The following is a 10712-nucleotide window of genomic DNA, read 5'->3' on the forward strand; positions in this document are numbered from 1 at the left end:
CTTTTTCTCCAATGTCTCTCCAACCTGTGGCTCTTTCTGGCCAACCATTAGATGAATCTCTCTAGTTGATGGAATTAGTTTCATCGAACATAAACTACGAATGAAATCGCATTTTCTCCATGATTTTCACTACATATCCATGATTGAGTCTTCTTTTCTTGTGGCTAACTTATCTTACTTCTAATAAGCATTTCGATCCATTAAATATTTGTATATATGATCTTCTACATTGTCAAAAATCATTTGATCCATATATATTCCTTAACATTTCTTTTCTTAAGCCTAGTTACCTATCCACATAGCATAATATTCGATCTTTTCCCAGCTAGTTACAAGTGGTACGAACATGTGAAATATTTAACGTTTCGTGTTGTCGGTTATGCGACGCTTCTTGCTGATGTATCATTTTCCGCATGTGTGCTAATAGAGACTTACTTATCATACGTATCTGAAAGGAATCAAGGCTATGCCTTTCTCGAGAATCTTGTATCAAGAACTCGAAGATTAATCTAACAGTCTTAACTTGGATAGGGATTGATATCATATAGAAGAAGCATGACTGAAAATTTGAAGGGCTCCACAATATCCAAGGGGACAAGAATAACATCTCTTGTTCGGCTCCTATGAATTTTCGACATCAAATCGTGACAATTGATTTTGAAGGCAAGTACTAAGTTCAGTATAACTTATCGTATCCATTCAAAGAACTTCAAGGTTCAAATGGTTTCTAATAATTAAACCCATCGAATTTGTGAATTCAATTCTTATGGGAAATTGAAAGAACATGAGGTAGGTCATGAAAATAAGATGATACTGTATGAACTCTCAATTTCCATAGTAGGCTGTCAAATAAGATGGTTAAATTGTCCGTTCAAATTGACTAGATCCGGACATCAAGGATGATGATTTCAACATGTCAAGACCTCAGATGATTAGTCGCAGGAGGGTTTAGAAATGTAAACAATTGCCATGGATTAACGTTGATCATGGTTCACCAACATTATAATTTGGAAATCATGGAAATACATCATTGGATTCACAGGTAGCGACCAAAGTGAAAGAAATATTTTTGGAAAAGTCAACTACCATCAAGGAAAATGCAATACATTAGCCTTAACTTAGTGTTTCAGAAAGAAATCATGAGCTAGAAACAATGCATGTAGTGAAACTGAGCTGAAAAGAGTTTTCACCCCTATAAGAATGAAATAGTCATAAATATGGTTGCCGAATAAGGAGGTGAACAAAAGTCCCACTTAATGTGCCATTCTCAGAGGAGAAATGTCTGAACAATATGCAACTTAAGGGTGCAGTTATATCATGAGAGTTAAAGAAATCAGGATATTAATCTTGGAAATGGGGGGGAGGGGTCATAGGAGACAACAACCAACAAAGATGTTTGAGAACATATGAGTCTCCTGAATTTAAGATTTGAAAGTAAGTCACCACTTTCGTTGAAAAAATGATAGTGACTTATTACTTGCCAAAACGCGGGTCAATCAAATGTCTTAAATAGACGGCAGGACACCCTTTTAAGGATGTTCAAAAGGAGATTATTCTAGAGGGCATGGTCGTAAGCAACTTTAGAATCGAAGGTTTATGACCGAAGCTTATGAATTCAACACTTTACATTTTCTAAACAAGGAGCTCAACTACTATAGCCAACAAACTGAAAGAGAGTCACAACTTTCATAGGATAGAAAAAAAGTGAGGCATTAGTTGCATAAATCCAAGTCAATCTAAAGTCTAAAGTAGACGATGGCATTTTCATTAAGTAGGTTCATAGAAAGAAATCAATGGGAATCCAAGTAAGTACTGTTGATCATAATCATCTGTTCCAGTTATATGACACTTGTTTGTTCTTTCGGAGCTCGAACATGATCAGAGCGTTCTAGGAAACCATAGATTCCAAGCTAGGATTCTTGGTGTTACAACTAATAGCTGTCGTTGAAGGTCATATTTTCATAATGTCCTCAATAAGTCAGAACGGTCATTCTCGTAAAATATCGCACTCTCCATCGTACTTCATAGCGTGCTATAAGTATTGTTTCTAGACCGCGTAGCCTCTTTTACTTGCTACGCAAGACTGAATCGCTTAATTAGATCGTAGGTACGATATCTTTTCGTGTAAGGATACACCTCCTTTACTGGATCGAGGGTACACTCATTTTGGTTACGATTGAGATCATAAAGACAAATGGAACTTTCTATTGTTCACCTCATTTAAATCGTTGGACAAACGCCCATGTGTCGTAGGTAGTTTTTCGTATCTCATGCGATCGTTACCATCTAAAAATAGATGAATTATTTATAAATTGTTAGGCTCATTCTTGTACATTTGGAATTGTTCCAATTACCACATCATGGATCGTGGTCTCGTCAAAAGATAGGGTAGAGGAAAAGGTGTGGAGTCCACTTTTAGACACATTCATCTATATTTCCTCATTCTTAAAACAAAATTAGGGGTTTGCCCTAACTTGCAAACACTCGTTCGTTTTATCGCTTAGAAAAGCGCTTGGGAATCATCAACTTATATTACTGTTCAAGAGCGTTCAGCCTAACGTACTTCTTAGGCATCCTATGTTCGCATGCACTAGTCATTTCGTAACTTTCTAAAAACTTCCTTAATCTATCATCATACTTCACATAATTGAGCATGCGTAACTAATAATACTTTAGCATTTGTCTCAAAGACATCCTTATGCTTAACATTTTAAACTTGAAATTCCATGGTTCGTAGGAAAAACGGAATTTACATGCTTTTCCTTGAAATCCTTGAATATTTTCAAAATATCTTCATAAAGAAATCATTTTTCCATTTATCAAGTTCTATCATGAATAACTGAAAATTTTCTGGTAAAAACTTTCTTACTTCATTGCTGCGGTTGGACGTGACGAGTCGAGGTGTTGGGTCCCTTTTAAACTTTCCATTTTAGTCATATTCTAGTCTAGTACTATCATTCTAGACTAAGGCTTGGAAGAAGGTTCTTGGGTCCAGAGCGAAAGAAATTGCTCTGATACCACTCTGTCACGACCACAACTCCCTAGTGCTAGTGAGCGTAGCTATTTCGCGACTAAACAATTTTCAATAATCAAGGGACAACTTAAAAGGGGTAAAATCACTTAAAGCAATAGTCTCAAAGGCATATGGGTACATAGTCCAAATGAATTCAGCGTATCAAGACTAAGTTCATAACTTTCTAGAACATAACTTTAGATTGCAGCGGAAGAGTCCAAGACAAAATAGCACGTATGAAGACATGCTACTTTGGGCTACCTAACTACTTATTTAAAATTCTTGTCCCAACACCTTCGCTTCCTCGTCCACGTTCAATCTGCACATTTGAAAATAACATGCAGGGCTGAGTATTTGATATACTCAGTGGGCACATTGCCAAAAACAGTTCTATTTTAAATTGTCAATGCCACAGTTGAGTGATCACGGGGTTTTACTTAAAAGACCCGAGTCACTAAATACTTTTCTTTTCATTAAGATTTGATTGCGCAATCACATAACATAACTATACCATATCTGAACATGGTGTGAACCGGGAATGTGGCCACATTCCACGACGGTCACTGGACCGGCCAACTCTTATGTTAGCTCATGGTCCCCTTATGTGTACACTAGTCCGAGTAGGGTTTGCGGCCCTACTGGGACCCGAATTCGATTTAACTTAGTTGGCATAGCCAAGCAGATAGGTGCATAAAACAAAACATGGCATGACAACATACTTGAGTAAAGAATAACATTTTCATACTAAAGTCACGTTTTGAAAGAAATGCCCACCTCAAAGGCTATCTCTTAGCCGAACAAACTCCTTAGCTTGATTTTTAGATGACGCGCGAAGACGCCCCTTTAGTAACATGGAAATAATACTTAATTAGGCTTAAGAAGTCAATTAAGCTTAAACATGAATGCATCCTAAGTGCATGCTTCTTTTTATTCCTTATTCTTATTTTTCTAGAAAAAGTTCTAGAATCCTTGAACATTAATTAAATCAGTAGATTTAATTTATTGTGGAGGTTTTAAGAAATTATTCGACTATCTTTAGGAGGATTATTTTTCATGTATCTCGTTTGAAAATAATTTATCCTCCCGGGATTTAATTAGCAACCCATCACTTAGTATTAATTATTTGATAGAGTAATTTAGGGGAGCTCATGATTTAATTAGCAAACTAGTCCATTTAATTTATTCACTTAGTCCAACTAAGAAAATGAATAAATTAGTCCAATCCTTTCTTTAAATACTTTCAGGCCCAAGCTTCTAATTTAATTCTTAGTCCATACCTTTATTTAATTGAAGAGGCCCAACTAAAAAGAAAAGGCCCAACACTTAATTAAACTCAACCCCAAATTTAAAATGGAAAAATCCCTAGATTTCTTTTCTCTCTCTTCGCCTCATTCTCACCGCCGCTCGTCGCCATTCGCCGCTCTCATCCCCGGCGAAATTTCAGAGCTCCGTCGGTGGGAACTCCCTTCTCCAACGTGTCTCTCTCTCTCCGTCGAGTTCGGAGAAGTCCTCGGCTGCCCGACAAGCAAGGCTGCCGCCTGCTGCGTCGCTCGGCGCCGGTCCAGCCATCTCCGCCTTTCCTCTCTTCTCCGGCGATTCGCCGTTGCCGTCTTCACCTCTGGAGCTTGGGCTCGCCGTGGAGTCCCCGCAGCTGTCCTCCCGTTGCCGTCGCCGACGCTGCTCAGTCTGCTTCTCAGACCAGCGCCGACGCTGCCGCCTCGCAGCCTTCCGTCGTCGTCCAGATCGGGCAGCCCAAGCACAATTTTAAAAGCTAAGTTCTTCCACCCCTTTCATTTCTTAGTATTTTGTTTTAAAAAACTTAGGCAGTAGCTATGTGTGATTAAAGACTTTGATTTTGGTGCTCAACTCACTGGAAAGGGCTTGCTGCCATTTTTGCTACACCAAGTCTTGCTCCTATGATTTAGATAACTTGGTTTTACTGATATGAGGTTTATTCCACTTGACTAAGCACTGGTATCAGCTATTTATGCTTACTCCATTCTTTGCTACTGCTGAAATTTCCCATAGCTACGATTCTATATTTTTGTGTTGGTACTTTTGTGGGTTTGCTACTGAAGTTGAGCATTAAGGCAGCCTATTGTACTCTTATTCCATTTGTTAAGGCTCTAAGAAAGCTACTGTTGAGACTTCTATGGTGTTTCTACATGATGCTTGAGAAAAGATTGGGAATGGAGGAAAATACCTCTTGAGCTGGTTGCTGCTTGAGATCAGCTCCTAAGGCACCAAGCTTTCTTACTCTCTCTAAATTTTTGCTGATTATTTTGAGATGTGTGGGAGGGAGTTCGAATGTGGTATGAAGGGGATCTTTATAGGAGAACTTGGGGTACTTTGCTGCATTAAAAGGGCTGACTCCTCATTTGTTTTCACTCCCAGCATATCTCTCTGTTTTGATCTTCAACACACCCTTTTACTTAAGAGGCTTGGTGTTATTTACAGTACGTGTTTGACCCATTAAACATTCTTGTCCTCACATGGCCTCATGGTACTTGGTTAATAACTCATTTGTTTGTAAGCTGCAGGAGCATGTAGGGTGCACCTAGGGGGATTTAAATGGCTGCCCAGCCTCTTTGTTTTCATGCTGCAGAAAATCTCTTACTTTCTTGATCTCCACTTCTTTTGATTAATGAAACTTGGTTTTTAGCTTAGGACAATAGGACTTCTCATTTACTTATTTTGGTTGATTGTGTGACTAGGAAAGGCTACTTCGCAGGGGCTGTTTTGGAGGAGCAAGATGGCAGATTTGACTTGCTATCTTTGGTGAGTCTTTGGTCCTCCATAGTTAAAGAGATGTTGTTTCCTTTCCTCTATTAAGAGCTTCATTAGTTCCTCTTGTTCTTTAGTAGCTAAATCTTGTTTTATCTTGCAGGTGAGGGAGAAGCTTGGCTGCCACGTTGCTGTCCAGAAATGGGCTTGCTGCCCTGGCCCCGACGGGCTGAGATTTGGGCTTGGGAAAAAGAAGAGGCCCAAAATGCAAGCAATAGCAATATAGTTTCTTAAGCTCTAGGCCCATACTTGTGTATTTTGTAATAGCATCCATAATTCCTTTTTCTTAAACTCATAAACCCACATACATTTAATTATGCAAGTGAAAATGTAGTTTGGGATGTATACAAACCCTTTAGTCGGGAATGATATCTCCGTATGCGTTCTCGACATTTGTTAAGTTTCATAAATATCTTAAATTGCTTTAGTTCGTTTAACTTTCACTTCAGAGTTTTGTTTCGCGAACTATCAACACTAAGTATCAGTAAGTAACGAGTTCTTAATTAATTCAACGAAGCAAGAGAGTGAAGATTCTCTAGTTCGATGTTAAACATCAACGGAAAGGATAATGAAAGAAGCGGGTATTACAGTTCATGCGTTTTTAAGTGGAAAATTAATAGATGTCTACTTCGATAATCTACCATAAAAAAACATGAGCACATTACAACTTGCATAAAATAATACACCTATTATATTGTCCAGATCATAACATTTGACCATTTTAAATGTATTATACTATGACTTGTATAATGATTCCTAGTCAGGTGTAAGTGTATAACCATTATTAAATTGACTATGATCAGTATTCTCTTTTAAAATAATACTAATACGATGACATGTGTATGCATCTTATTACACGTTGAAAATATGCCTTATAAATGTTTTATAAATTTGGGCGGTTTATTATATTTGTGATCACAATTGAATCATATCTTATTGCAACAAGCATAGTCATCTATTTAGATAACACATATGTCACTTTTGATTCATGTTAGATAATTAGGATTTTGAAAATATGAGGTTATGTTAAGATCGTTTTGCGACATCTTTTAATTATAAATGACATCCGTATTTTGATTTCGTGCTCTACATTAGATTGAGCTTTGCATATATCATAACCCATAAGATGCATTTGAATTGGTAGATAAAAACATTTAGAGTGCATTTAATAGCCCAATTCAGTGTTTAACTAAATTCTGTGTGATCCGTTTAATGGGTAAGGGCCCGTTGAATTAAGGTTGAAAATGACTATTTTATTATCATGAAAAATTCAGTGATAATAATCTACGCAACACTATTTCAATCTTAAATTACCTGGAATTATTAATACAACCCTCAGTCTTTGAAATATAGAAAAAGTCAGACGATGGTTTTAGAATTTCCTACTATAATAGAGCTTTAAATAAGAAATGGAAAACTAAGATAAGTATTGGTGCAAAATGGTTATGTTCTTATCTAAATGAAAGATAAACTTCAATTCAAACACACTCTTATTATATACTCCATCCGTTCCATAGCAGTGTAGACATTTCTTTCTGGCACAGAGATTAAGAAAAAGGTATGTAATGTATTAAATAAAATGATACTTCCTCCGTCCGCCATTAGGAGTCCCGGCCACTTTTGTGCACTCGTTTTATAAAAATGATAATAAATAGTTAAAGTGAAAAAATGGTAAAGTAAGAGAAAGAATAATATTGAGATGACTTTCTTGACTAATCCAAGTACGAGATTTTAGTGATTATTTACTTCTTTATCTATACAAGTAATATTGAGTATACACCGTTGGTCATATGCAACTTTTACTTGTCAACATATACAAATTTTTGTCACCCAATAACATGTATCTTGGATGGTGGTGATCATCGTATGAGAAGGGCTAGTATTGATATTTTATAGAAATGTGTCACGGCAATGTCGAAGTTGATATTGTCCCCAAGTAATGTTATAATGAAGTTTACTATTTATAGAAATCTAGATAGAAATAGATAGTTGGAATTTATCCCAATACATTATTAAGATAATTTTTTAACTCTGAACACTCTTTGGAAAAAAGAAATTAGTTAAGTTGAGCTAGCGCTAGGCTCGGTCAACAATACACATAATATATGAAACACAATAAATGAATTAAATTATAAAGGAGCCTGAATTATGTAATTTGGATATAACTGATAAATCAATATTAGTCGTGATAGTAACACTGATTATTATTCCCTGAAGACATTAATTAAATTAAGTTGAAGTTTTTAAATTCTTTTGAGTGTGGATAGATAATCAGATGACAATAGATATATATCAAATGTGTACTATATATTCCACGAACTCTAAACTAGGATCTATACCGTTAAATTTCAGGATTTGATATCAACGGATGACAAATAACGTCAACAGAAAATGTCAACACAACGCTACCATTGACAGTCGTTTGACGTTGTGTTGACATTTTCCGTTGACGTTATATGTAATATGTTTGACATCTGACGAATCGTGTTTTAAGCCTTGATTACTGGTCAAGCTAATGTGCTTAATTGGATAATATCTGCAAATAGTTGCTAAAGGGTACAGGGTGAGGTACCAAGTCAGCATGAAAGGGTCGAAGAAATTCGGTGTATCACTTTCCTATCAAGATGGAGATAGAAAGGGTGCAATACTGAGCAGGATGCATGCCATAAAGCTTGAGCACAAGATGAAGCGCATTGCTATAAATGATCATCTATCTGGAAGGGGCAGAACTTGTTAGGTTTGGTATACTGAAAAGCATGTTTCGAGCAGTTTCGAGCGAATAGAATCTTGCATGTATACGTAAAACTCTACAATCCACTTTTAACCCAATTCAGTAGAATCACTATTATTATTACATTGTTTTTGCTTGTGCATTTATAAGATGTTTTATAAACATTTAAATGTATAATAAGCAAACAAATTCTAAGTCTTTTGCTTAGTAGACTGGTTGTGGGCGTCGTCCACTTTAAGGTAACACGGTCAGATCTATGCAATGCTTTACAAAAGAAAAAGAAGATTTTCAAAACCTAGATAGGCTTTGGCTACCTATCGTGAAAGGTTGCAATGTCAGTTCCGCATATTTCTAAGCCTTACCGGAATAAGATGACATTGGTGTGGTATAGCACCGAACGGATCTAACAGAACAAGACGTGTCTTTATGTTATCTACTCGAAAGACTAGGTCTTGATAAAATACTATTTCTTAATCTACATATGTTAGCATTGAGCATACGGTATTGATTATGCACTACTTTGACTTATTAAATGGTGCGGGTTTTTCGCAACCCAATAATCCCGATATATTGGGTAGTGGTGATTAATATCTAGTGGTGCTAGGATTGCTATTATGTTGAATCGTGCGCGAGGTGAGTCTCGTTTGATAATGTCCTCAAGAGGAGCTCAACAAGGTTTTATTATTCGGAAAACTGGTCAGCTTGGAGTTTTATCGCTCTATGAATAATAAATAAATGTTTCTTGCTAAGTCCACTCTTGGAATTAATAAGATATTAATTAATTAAGCTCATAGCAGACATTAATTAATTAATGGACATTTATATCTTAAGCGCGAGAAATAAATAATAAACAAAGTGGAAACCCGGATTACTTGTAATTTCGGATTTGGATGGGGAGAGTTCAATATTACTTCAGTAGTGGCTGCTCGTAATATTCCAATATAAATTTGTATTAAATTGTGGGTTCAATTTAATTAATAAAAAGCTAATTGGGGGAGCCCATATCCAAAACCTTCCAGAGATCTCTGTCTGGGCCCAAAAGGAACTTAATATAAATAGGAGAATAAAGGAGAGACATATATATAATTTTATTTTACTTGAAATTTTCGATCTCCTCTCTCTACAGAAGGAGTCGAAATTTTCAGCTCTCCTCCGTGAGAATTTTGTGTCTTCTTTATTCGAGTCATAGTATTTTGATAAGATCAGTCCACCCTGATATCGAGATACAGTTCGGGAACCAGAGAGAAGATCCGTGGTATAGTATTGAAGATCATCGTGGAGAAGGCGCAATCAATCGTCGATTCTTTGGAGAATCAAAATCGGTAACCCTAATCATGTTTTAGGATTTACTTTCTTTGAGCATGAATTATTTGCATTCTAGCATGCAATTATCTCGTTTAACATGTGAATTGATTAATCGAATAATCGGTCAAATAGATCCGTATCTGATTTATTTGTTTTCTACAAGTCTTCCGCTGTGCAAGGTGCACCAAACTCCAACAATTGGTATCAAAGCCAAAATTAGCTCTAATTATGTGTATTAATTTCATGTCATGTGAATTGCTTGGATGCATTTTTCTATTCGTTGTATTATTCTCGCACGACAAACTATCTATGCTCTGATTTTGTCCGCTGCGTGATTTTATTTTTAAGCTTAGTCTTCGTTTAGCAACTAATTCATGATACTTGGTCATTAAACCCATGTAATGATTACAATGTTTTTTTTGTGATTACGTGGGATTGTTGCTTGCATAATTCACGTGAATTTGTCACAATTGAAATATTGGAGAATTCCTCTATCACCGCTCTTTTGTTTGAGGATTGCCTAAGCAATTTTTTCACAATTGGTGGCTGTTCAAGAGGCAACACTGCAGAGCCGGAGTTTACCAGCGTCGGAGTTTTTGAAATAACGCAGCAGTAGCACCGACGTGAAAGCGGCTGTAACGGGCTGGCCTAGGATCGTGACAGCAGCAATAGCTGACTGGTCGATCACGGCAGCAGCAGCCCTACAGCGATGGGTAGAGACGAGCAGCAGCGGCTGCGGGCTCAGCGGAAGTTCGATCGTCGGCAGCCCAAGCTCTCGAAGCTGGGCAGTTTGCGCGACGCAGAACAGCAGTGGCTCGCGAATCGAGTGGGAGTCCTTCGTGGGCAGTTCCCGGAATCGATGGCCGATGGATGCGAGAG

General features: G+C 37.1%; 2 long non-coding RNA genes across 2 annotated transcripts; one reads left to right on the forward strand and one right to left on the reverse strand.

Moving 5' to 3' along the window:
• Positions 1–3176: 3176 nt before the first annotated feature.
• On the reverse strand, positions 3177–5302 carry LOC125193171. Its single transcript, XR_007171541.1, has 3 exons — positions 5217–5302; positions 3788–3854; positions 3177–3332 (listed from the first exon to the last, which is right to left on the reverse strand). It is a non-coding gene; the product is annotated as an uncharacterized LOC125193171 (long non-coding RNA).
• Positions 4385–6142, forward strand: LOC125193170. Its single transcript, XR_007171540.1, has 2 exons — positions 4385–5791; positions 5901–6142. It is a non-coding gene; the product is annotated as an uncharacterized LOC125193170 (long non-coding RNA).
• The last annotated feature ends 4570 nt before the right edge of the window (positions 6143–10712 follow it).

Source organism: Salvia hispanica, chromosome 6, assembly GCF_023119035.1.
Source record: "Salvia hispanica cultivar TCC Black 2014 chromosome 6, UniMelb_Shisp_WGS_1.0, whole genome shotgun sequence".
In the NCBI taxonomy this organism is placed as follows: Eukaryota; Viridiplantae; Streptophyta; class Magnoliopsida; order Lamiales; family Lamiaceae; genus Salvia; species Salvia hispanica.